Source organism: Aulonocara stuartgranti (genome assembly GCF_965226115.1).
Source record: "Aulonocara stuartgranti genome assembly, chromosome: 1".
Classification (NCBI taxonomy): Eukaryota; Metazoa; Chordata; class Actinopteri; order Cichliformes; family Cichlidae; genus Aulonocara; species Aulonocara stuartgranti.
The window spans coordinates 42,113,283-42,124,788 of NC_138939.1; the positions used below are offsets into that span (position 1 = coordinate 42,113,283).

Sequence of the window (11,506 nt, forward strand, 5' to 3'; positions counted from 1 at the left end):
GACAAATGAGCAGTGAGATTAAAGTATATGGAGAGTAGGCTGATTGGCCGTGTGGCAAAGTGGAGGGGATGTGAAGCCACCAACATCTGGGAAGCAGACAGATGTGTGCCTACAGATCTTCCTTATTAAACTTACCCAAAAGCTTCATTTTAACTCTGCTAAGTAAGCTGAAAGTAACTATACTTAAAGTATCTGCTGTGACTTCATTACCAGTGCTGTGGAGTTTGTACTGCACATCAGGTCCTCATGAATGATGAAAAAACATCTCCAGACATTCCCTGCAGATGAAAAATTAATTGGCTGAATTTGTCACGGTTCTGGGTCAGTTTCGAACCAGTATTTTGAGTTTTGATTGTTAGTTTATTTCTTGAATGATTGTTGTGGTTTTGGGTGCGATGATTATTATTGTTAGAGTTCCATGTTTCTGTTTATTTGGGTTTAAGATTTGTGCTCTCATGTTTTGTGTGGGTTTAGTTTCATGTGTCATTTTCTGTTTGTCTCTCTGTCGAGTCTGCGTCTTAGTGTGATGGTTTCTTGTTCCTGTTTTATTGTGAAGGTCTGCGTCTCATGTGAGTGTGTTCAGTTTTACCTCTGTCTCGTCTTGTTGATTATTCCTAGCTGTGTCCACCACCTGTGTGCAATTCCCCTGTGTTTCTCTGGGTGTATTTAAGTCGTGTCCTCTGTCATTGTAGTTGCTGGTCCGTCTGCGTATCCACCATGTTTCATCCGTGTGTTCCCTGCCGTCATCATCATGTACCATCGTCTTCCTTCCTTTATGTTCAGGTTCGTGCTCAGTAGTTTAGTTGTCCCAGTATAGTTTAGTTCTCCGTTTTGCCGTTTGCCTCTCTTTTGTGTTCAATAAATCACCTTTACACCTTCACAACTGCCTGCGTTTGGATCCTCCTTTTCCTTTTCTACACGGCTCTTTTCACTCGCCGTGACAGTACGGACCAGCCAGATACGGATCCAGCGGCATTCACCCCACCCACAGAGCTTCGAAAGCTCATAACGGACTCAGTGCCAAAACTAATCAACCTGTGGCTCGAGCATGAGGGAGAAGCGTTTCTCTACGTTCTGGAAGTCAGGCTGCAACAGCTTATTTCTGATTATCATCACCCTCACAACCTCATTACAAGCAGGGAACACACTTCATACAAACTTTAGCTGGTTCACTTAAGCTGGCCATCTCAGAGACAGCTGCTCCCTCTAGGGCCTCCCCAGAGGCTGGGTGTCAGTCACCAGCCAACTCTGGACCTCTAGAGGTCAAGATGCCAGCACCAGCAGCTTCACTAGAGGACTTTACTGAGCAGTCTCAGCCGTCATCCCCTGCTGAGAGCTCTAGTGAGACCGCCCCTCTGCCCCTGTCCTCTGCTGGAGGACCAGAGGGACCCATTCAGCCGTCTATCTCAGCTGGAGGGCCCGAGTCGCGCGTCCAGCCTCAAGTGTCGTCTGCTGGGGGTTCGGGAGAACCCAGCCAGCCTCGGGTTTCGTCTGCTGGGGGTTCGGGAGAACCCAGCCAGCCTCAAGCCACGTCTGCTGGAGGGCCCGAGGAGCCCGTCCAGCCTCATGCCACGTCTGCTGGAGGGTCCGAGGAGCCCGTCCAGCCTCATGCCACGTCTGCTGGAGGGTCCGAGGAGCCCGTCCAGCCTCATGCCACGTCTGCTGGAGGGTCCGAGGAGCCCGCCCAGCACCACGCCTCGTTAGCTGAGGGTCCTGGAGGACCCAGCCAGCACATCCTCACATCTGCTGACGGTCCGGGGAAGTCTGTTCAGCCGTCACCTGCTGACTCATCCCCCGCGACTTCTACATCATCGCCTGCAGCATTCACCTCACCGCCTGCAGCCGTCCCGCTGCCGTCAGGTTCCATGCCTTCATCATCCACGCCTGGTCCGGCTCCGCCTTCGTCTGGTCCTGCCTCGTCTGGTCCTGCGGTTGCCACGCCGCCGTCAGAGCCAGCTCGACCCGTTCTGCCAAAACACAGACTTAACAATGTGGTGTATGCTGTACAGTGCAGCGAGGAATGCCCAGACCTCTACATTGGAGAGACCAAACAGCCACTTCACAAGCGCATGGCACAACACAGAAGAGCCACCTCCACAGGACAAGACTCAGCAGTCCATCTGCATCTTAAGAATAAAGGTCACTCTTTCGAGGATGCCAATGTTCACATTTTGGACAGAGAGGACAGATGGTTTGAAAGAGGAGTGAAAGAAGCCATCTATGTCCACTGTGAGCGACCATCTTTGAACAGAGGCGGGGTTTACGACACCAACTCTCTGCCATCTATAATCCAGTTTTGAGATCCCTCCCAGACGCCTTAACGCCCACTCACATCCTGGGCCATCTGACCTCAGGAATTCGCATGATAAGGTGGGGCCAGGTTTCACAATGAACACACCCGAAACTCTGGCTGATTGGGACCCACACCCAGTTTCCCACCTTGGCTCAGGCGATTAGAGGATCATCAGGGGGTCCTTTTGTCCCTCTGTGGGGGGTTACTCCCACTAGGTTTATATCTGGGACTCTCCACTATTTGACCTTAGAACTGAAGAAGCTTCTCGGATGAGAGGTGAAACGTCTTCAAGCAACTTAAAGAAGTCCAGACGCTTTTCTTTGCAAGCTCCTTTGACTACGATGACCTGGATGACTGAGAACCTTCACAGACATAGAGTTTCTGAGACCTCCTCAACATGGTCAATACTTGCCATAATTTCAAAATGTTATGGATAAAACTCTTTTTTGTCTAAAATTAACATTGTTGTTAACAAGAAGTCGCCAAAAACGCCCAATGTATCAAATGTGATACAAAAAATATAGAATAAATATAGAATAAAAATACATCATACACAGCATGATATAGCAAAAAAATAATAATTTGGATTTTGTTTTAAGGGTTAAAACATCTCAGTTCCAAAAAATCTGAATTTTCTGGCTCTTCTTTTATGGGTTGGATCTTAAATTACCATTGTTTATACAGTATATATATGTAACGCATTTAAATTTAAAATCAGAGAATAATAAATGAATGCAGACACACAAAAATATAATAAATGATGAATGATTAGAGCCTGTTTCCATACTGAAACATATTTGCAGCACTGAACACACTATATATAATTATATATTTTGCAGTGTCTTTATAAATCTAACAGTAGTGACACACACACACAAGCATGCAACATCCCCAGTCCAAAATCAGGCCATGTCTTTCTTCAGATATTCACACAATTAAGTCAAGTTAATGCGAGTGGACAGGCGACTACTGCCATGGCTGCCAGACACAATATGCTATAATTACACATTCACTAAATGCAAACATGCGAAAATGTTGTCTTCTGTTCGACTGTGGAGCCGAAAAGAATAAAGGCTTCCAAGGGTTAAATGCCACAATCACATGGAGTCCCTGTTTTTGACACAAATTGCAAACTCTAGAACTGTTTAGAAAAAGACTCCTAAAAAACATGGTGAAATAGTACAGAACAGCTTTAATTAAGCAGCTCAGAAAGAAAGTGACTGGACATGTTTAAGTCCAGTAACTCAAACCCCTCTCAAACACGAGAGGTTTCACAAAACTTAAAGAAGCTAAACCTTACAGTCTTACATTAGGATATGGTAATCTTGCATTGAAAAGAATAATAATAGGGCTACCTATTTTTAAAATGCCTTTACACAAACTGTATTAAAAGAAAAGAATTTCAGGTTCTCGTGTCTCTATTTGCCCCATTTGCCTCCAATGATGTGCTAATATGGTGATATGGTGTTTTCTGAGACTGTAATATAGTATGAATATAGGGGAGACTGTAGGTTGTAATGAAAAGAGTGCAATGGGTATTTAGCCAGAGTGCAAAAATGCTATTCCACTTACCATATACCACTTCATGTTATCTATATCACTAAAGCAACATCATCAGCTGGCATCATGATGTAAGAGATGATGACACTGAAATACAAGCAGTCTGCTACTAAAATTCATACTTTAATCCATGCCCAGTTTGTTGATATTTGTTGATATCAAAGAACCATTGTGATTACTTAAGATTATATATTATTTATTCATTTTAGCCACACAAGCATGAGAAAGTGATCAATGGCAAACTAAAATAGAGGGAATTTTGAAGAAATTAGTACAGTCAGCACTGCAGTCGCCATTTTCATCCTGCACCGAATCACAACAATAGTTGACTCAAAATTATATATATATAGATAGATAGATAGATATATTTAAAGCCTACATATAATGTCATTGTAAAAAGACAATTCAGATATGGCTGCTTTACGGTAACAGTTTACTTTTGTCTTTTGCACTTTCCAGGGAAAAGTGCAAAAGACAGAGTTGGGTGCTTTCTAACAGGTCCACTCTGTCAGCTGAGCCGCTCCACTTCCCTCTTCTTCCCTGGCAACTACTATTAGATGATGTTCGCTGGCTGTGACAACCAGCCTCCCCTGACACTACAGCTTGAACCCGCTGCTCCGTCCCTACCCTGCATCTCAGCCACAGCTCCCCCACTCCACCCATCTCCACGAAGGGTATAGGAAATCAGCCACCACCACCTGCACCCCCAGCATTTGGACCACTCTGAACTTAAAAGGCTCCAAAGCAAGGTACCATCATGTTGCAGTTGGCGTTGGCGTTGCGGTGGAGCCACTGCAGCAGCGTGTTATCCAAACAGAGTGTGAGATGGAGCAGAGGGAATTATCAGGGACTCACTCCATCCAGCTTACTCTCTGCTCAGACACAAGAACTGCACATACAACCTAAGACACAGCAGAGTATCATCACTCACAGAACAAGACTTTTCAATAGCTTCTTTCCCACCACAGTCAGACCGATGGCAAAACGAAAAACCTCACTGAACAATGTGCAATAATAACCCCACACTATCACACTACCTCAGAAATGTGCATAGCCTAACTGTGCAATATATGCAATATCTGCAATATAATCAGACGTCTGTGTATATGCTGCCACCTTGTAAAAGGGGTATAACTTATCATTTATATTAGTTTTGTATTTTGTATTGTCTTATTTAGTTTGTCTTTCTTTAACATGCTCACTATGGCTGAGAGAGCTCTGCACAAGAATTCCAATGTGCCTTGACTGCTGGATTATACACAAATGGCAAATAAATAACCTTGAACTGAAAGGGCAGCCCAGGAGGGAGTTGACCACCTACTGGACCGTCAAGTACTGCTTCCTTTTGGTGCTGTACTGGGCTTCTCACTTCAGTAGTTTCCGGGTGATGTACACAACTAGGCGGTCAATCCTCCTTACCTGCTGGGACCAAACAGCCCCCAGCCTTCTGTTAAAAGCATCAGTCTCCAGGACAAAAAAGAGGTAAAAAAATAAGAGGGGGTAACAGGGATTCCCTACAGAGAGCCTCCTTTACCTGCGCAAACAGCACCTGACACTGTTGCATCTATTGGACCACATCTGGGGCACCCTTTTGATGAGATCAGCCAAGGGGCTGGTCAACTCCGCAAAGTTTGGTCAAACCTGTATGTGGCAGGGCATGGTTTGTGGCATGGCTGCAGGGAAGGCTGACACACACCAGAACTTCATCAGCTCATCCCACCTCCCCTGGATAAGACGTGCCGGGACCTAAGGTGTGTTGTTGTGTGTGTGGCTGGCAGCTGAAAAGCTGCGGCCGAGGAGTAGAGGAAACAGCAACTGAATAAAAGTGTTGAAATTGCGAACTATGTGGTCGGGTCCATTTTGTCATACTGGTGTCGAAACCCAGGATCAGGATTGTGGCATGGCGGAACCACGACCAGCCATTGGAGGTGCTGGCCCAAATGGTGGCTGAGCTTGCAGCTATGCGGAGTGAGCAGGCTGCAGTGTTTTGCCTGCCAGGTGGAATGACTGCAGGATCAGTCCGAGCGCCGGATGCACCTGTTAGAGAGTCTGGCAACTCGGATCAATTCCTGGCCGTCACCGCCACTGCGCCCACTGGTGTCCCAAGATCCCATGGGGGAAAGATCCCCACGCAAGCACGTCATCTGGACTGGCCTCATTTTCGCCAGAGGTCAGCACACTGTCAACCAGCTGTGAGCCTCAGCTCATATCCTCGACTGCTGCGCCACCGCCGCTTTTCACGCAGGTTGCCCTGGACCAGCAGAACAGCAACCGTATAAAAGTGTCAAAAGTGTGAACTATGTGGTTGGGTCCATCATTTTGTCACACTGTGGTCATAACCGGCTTGCCCCAAGGACCATCTCACCTCTTTTTTGGTCTTGGGACATGGGCAGGCTGTGATAGCCATTGTTTTCTACTTATGCGGGTAGAATAGCCTGCCTCCCAAGTGGTACCAGATACTGCACATCCTTCTGTTCGCCTACACACTTCTTCGTTTTGGCCATAAGCCCCACCTACCTAAGGACTCAAGAACCGTGGCCACTGTCTGCAAATACTCCGCCCAGGTGTTGTTGTGGATGATAACATCAACCAGGTAGGTACCCGTATATGCAGTATACAGATGCAGCACCCAGTTTGAACAAGCTGAACACAAGTATGATGCATTGGTACAAACTGTACAGAGTGGAGAAGGCAATTTTTTCATTGGACTCTGTAACAAGGGAATCTATTAGTAACCTTTGGTTATATCCAGCATCATGAAAAAATGAGCAGTACCTAGCTGGTGGAGGAGCTTGTTGACCAGGCATGGGATAAGAATAAAACTGTGACATTTCATTCACCTTCCAATAGTCAACACAGAATTGTATAGCCCTGTCTTTCTTCTGCATAAGAACTATGGGGCTACACCAGGCACTCATCTATTATTCCTACTTTTATGTCTTGATGCATTCTCAATCATCCAGGAAAGTAAATCTCCAAAAGTTGATTTTGTTCATCTGGACGTAGCGTTTTGTGGGAGAAACGTTTCGTCACTCATCCAAGTGACTTCCTCAGTCTCAGCTGACTGCAGGTTTCCCCAATCTTATAAACAGCACATTTGCATAATGACTGAAACCAGCCCACTGAAGGAACAATGGGCTAGGAGGTCAGTTCCTTAATCTTAATTATGCAAATTCTCATGACCATTGATCAACAACCACTGACCAAAACCCACTGATCAAAGCCCACTGATCAATGGCCATGAGTACCATTCACATAGAGTTGGGGAATGGCTGCAATCACAGCATTGTAAGATGGCAAAAGATGTACCCTTAGGCCCCCTCCTCGATTCAGAGATGGTCTTTCCCTTTTCACATAAATGGCCTCCTTGACTCCGCGCTCAAACCAGCGTTCCTCCCTGTCCAAGATGTTACATCCTCATCAATGAAAGAGTGTCCACTGGCCTGTAGGTGTAAATAGACTGCAGAGTCCTGGCCTGACGAGGGAGCTCTTCTGTGTTCTGCTATCTCAACTGCTCCAATACTCCTGACACATATTAGTAACCTTTGTAAATGTGCCTGAGTAAATGTGGTTATCCCAGCTGGACTTTTGTCAAAGCTGCGAACACTCAGCTGCGAACCGCTCCAGTGTGAGCTGGAGGCCCTCACCGGATGAAGCCAACAGAACCACATCATCCGCAAAAATCAGAGATGAGATTCTGAGGCCACCAAAGCGAAAGCCCTCCGCCACTTGGCTGCGCCTAGAAATCCTGTCCATAAAAATTATGAACAGAACCGGAGACAAAGGGCAGCCCTGGCGGAGCCCATCACCCACCGGGAACGAGTCCGACTTATTGCCGGCAATGCGAACCAAGCTCTTGCAACGGTCGTATAGGGATCGAATGGCCCATAGCAATAGGCCAGACACCCCATACTCCCGCAACACCTCCCACAGGACACCCCGAGGGACACGGTCGAATGCCTTCTCCAAGTCCACAAAACACATGTAGACTGGTTGGGCAAACTCCCATGCACCCTCAAGTATCCTCGAGAGGATAAAGAGCTGGTCCAGTTGATAGGTTTGTAGCTTGAACCTATTCGCTGGAACGTTGAAGGCAATATAATTACACAGCAAGCAAGACACGAAGTAGGCAAAGTTCTTCTTGTTACTCCCCAGATAGCAAGGAGACATTGAACAGATGTTGATTTTCCATCTGAACCATCAGAATCGTCAGGATTGAAATGTCAACACAAAACCAATGTTGAAACAACATTGAAATACTGATGAAACCTGACACTGACATTGAAATAACATTGATTCACTGTTGTTCTGTCATCGTTGATTGTTGATCTATTTATAGTTGACAAGGTGACAACAATCACGTTGAAAAACCATCGATTTATGGTTGAGCGGGAAATTAAAGCTGCTACCACTTGGACTATTCCGCAGCACCCCTATCAAGCGGGACATTAGATTTACTCTCAGCGGAATTGACCGGAGAAGGCATCAGTTCATGCACTGCACTGGCCTGCACCACGATTAGTATAAGGTAAGAATGAATAACTTTTGTTCTATTCGTTATTTCCACGGTTGCATTTGAATAACAGTAAAAAAAACAAAACAAACTTGTTAATGTAAAGTTTCGGATAAAATGTGGGAGCCCGAAATTGTGTCTACTTTCTTCTTGTTACGGCCGAGACCGTTTTTGGACGAGTGACAGGACTCAAACGCAGGACGCCGAACAGCTCGTAAGTAGATTTTAAGAATAAAGTTTAATGTTTCCACAAATATTCATAAACAAAAGGTGAGAGTAGACAAGTACGACGTTCCACCACTGAAACTAAGTAATGATCTGGTCCGGGTCAGAGAGGACAGCTATTCCAGGGATTGGACTGGAAAGCAAGTCACATTTGATCCAGGAAAAGGTCGGGGTCACTGTAACAGAGTGCAGATGTTCAGATACGGATAAGGAGACATATGAATATGTTGCTGATTCAGAATCCTCCTTCGTACTGCGTACTTGCCAAAGGAGGTCGGAGATGACGTAGAGGGGTGAGTAGTCCGGGTGTGAAATCCAAAAAACTCCTGGCGTGGAGGCAGAGAGGCAGGTAGGTAATTTGGGTAATAGCCTGTGGGACTGCCAGATGGTCCAGCATCCAAGTAGGAGCTCTTCGACAGGGGTTGACAGTTGGGTGTAGCTAAGAGAGAGGCGCACAAAAGACAAACATACAGTGAGGCAAGGTGATTCACAAAATACATAGGGAATGATGGTGGTGGCCTGCACTGACTGATGTTAGCAGAGAATCTGGCGAAGAGAGATTGAGTACGCTGGCCTTATGAGTCCCCGGCTAAATTACCCACAGGTGTAAGCGATGAGCAAAAACACTGAGGCCCCTCCTTGGGGTGGAGACGCCGGCTCGGAGGGAGACACACTGGCACACACCCGGACCATGACACTTCTTACAATCCGGCAACAAATAAATTGCACTGCAAACAAAGTCTATCAACAAAGAAAACATTTTGGTTTCATACTTTTCTGTTATATTTCCTTACAAAGCTAGCTTTAACGCTTCGAGGGTTCCTTTGTTCTTGCCGTCGCCTCGGCGCTTGACCCAGACTTTCGCTCTGTAGTTGCTTTTTAGCATAGTACTACAAAAAATTGTAAATCTGTGATATATGATTGATAAACGTAAAGGTAAATGTATAAATGTGTTCAATGACTTTGTTACTTTTAATGATTGGAGAGCACCCGCTTCGATTCGCACTCAATTCAAACTTTACGCTGCACGCTCACCTAACTTGCGTTTGCACCTTTTGTCCACACGTAAACTGCGTTTAGCATTTACGTGTGGACGAGGAAGACTGAGAAAACGCAGCGTCAAAGGTGTGCGCCTATTTTGACGCCACACTGTGCGCCATGTTTTTGTCTCGGTGCCATGAATTCCTACAATGGCAGACTTAGACAAAATACTGTTAATTTTATTATCTTCAGTGTTTAAATGCTTACATATACGGGTTTGCTTGTAATTGTTGCCTATATACATTTTAAGCTATTATTTATTATTTAGTTCAATCAATAGATCAAGTTTTGTAGTGACTATGAAATATATTGTAATTATCTGTTTCCTGTTTATCCTAGACAGGGCAAAAAAGGACTCCAAATTTAAAAAAGATAAAAATGAAAGACTGGTGCATTGTGCAGTTTAGCACTGGTGGTACAGAAATAGTCCCTAGATCATGGATAAATGGGGAGAAATTGTCATGGCCTCCATATCCTCCGTGAGACACATTCAGGATCCACGACGCAGTAAAGAGGAGAGTTCATCCTGGTGCAACGTGGCTCACCTATGCACCAGTCCGACTTCTAATAAGCCATGGTGGGTATCATCTGGATTGGTGTTGTATAAATGTAACAATAACAAGTTTTTCGTGTCCTAATTTATGTCTGGCCATACATTGTGTTTGTACTTCCAGACACATTTCACGAAGCAGAACGCAGTCTTCAGAAATATCTAAGTGAACACTGTGATACGTCTGACCTTCAGTCCGAAGCTGAAACTCAGACCAGTCATAAAAGAAAGCACAAGTAAAACTTTTTTTATTTCACAAACATATCTTTGATTGCTAAGAATTTATGATCTTGTCTTTTATACATATCTGTGGTGCTTGCATACTGCTATATCACCACATAATATAGTCCAAAAAGTGGAAGCTTGTAAACTTTTTATAAATGCAAAACCGTGTACACTTGTGCACTTCAAAAATTCCTTGTATACTGTACCTTCTTGCACATCTCCGTTTCCTGTGTGTGTTGTTATAAATTAAACTGTAACTTTAGGAAATAATATTCCAAAAGCACATTTGTAATTACTTATGACCGTTTTCAACTTTTTTTCTTTAGACCAAATCCCCTGTACACATATAGTGACTCAGAGGATGAGCAGCCCACAAAAAAATGGTTTCCCCAGGCCCCTCGAGTGAAAATACCAGGTAATAAAATACTGTCTAGTGTCTGTGTGTGACACAAGGAAACGTTTGACAAGTTGTCTGTATTTTTAAATACTTAAAAAAAAATTATCTTTTTCTGTCAGACCTGACGAGAGCTGTTAACGAACTCCGTGAGGAGGTCAGAGCCATCCGCAATACCGGCTGCAATGAATCGGTAGATGCTGGGGTACTGGCTCTGGATTTGCCCTTGCACAACATTGAGGAGCTAAACAATGCAGAGCCAGCTCTTCAATCACAAGAGGCAAATAAGGCAATGGTAAGTATATAAAGGTTATGTACACTTTGTAACTATAAAGTGTAATAGCTGTCAGATGTGATTTAAATACATAACAACGGCCTGTTGATTAAACACACAAGCACTTGTGTACACATTTAAGACATGAGACACGCTAATTCCATCTCTTAAAATGTGTCTATAGGTGAGACGCTTTGCCTTGATTGGAGGGACCACACTGGAGGTGCGAGTCCGCCGTGTAATGGCTTATGCTATTACAAACGAGCTGGCCTCGGTACTTGGGCAGGGAAAAAAACCAAGGACCAGACAAAGCAAAAAAGGGCATTTAAAGATACAGCGCTCTGCAAATGCATATTTGGTAAGTTTTACTGTTTTTTTGCTATATTACTTTTTCTTTCTTAATAACAAGACTTTCATGTCCGGTTAATCTG

General features: G+C 44.7%; 1 long non-coding RNA gene across 1 annotated transcript; it reads left to right on the forward strand.

The window, feature by feature from the left end:
- Nucleotides 1-10,178: 10,178 nt before the first annotated feature.
- On the forward strand, nt 10,179-11,284 carry LOC309709056. Its single transcript, XR_014277413.1, has 4 exons — nt 10,179-10,418; nt 10,734-10,822; nt 10,924-11,096; nt 11,260-11,284. It is a non-coding gene; the product is annotated as an uncharacterized lncRNA (long non-coding RNA).
- Nucleotides 11,285-11,506: the final 222 nt, after the last annotated feature.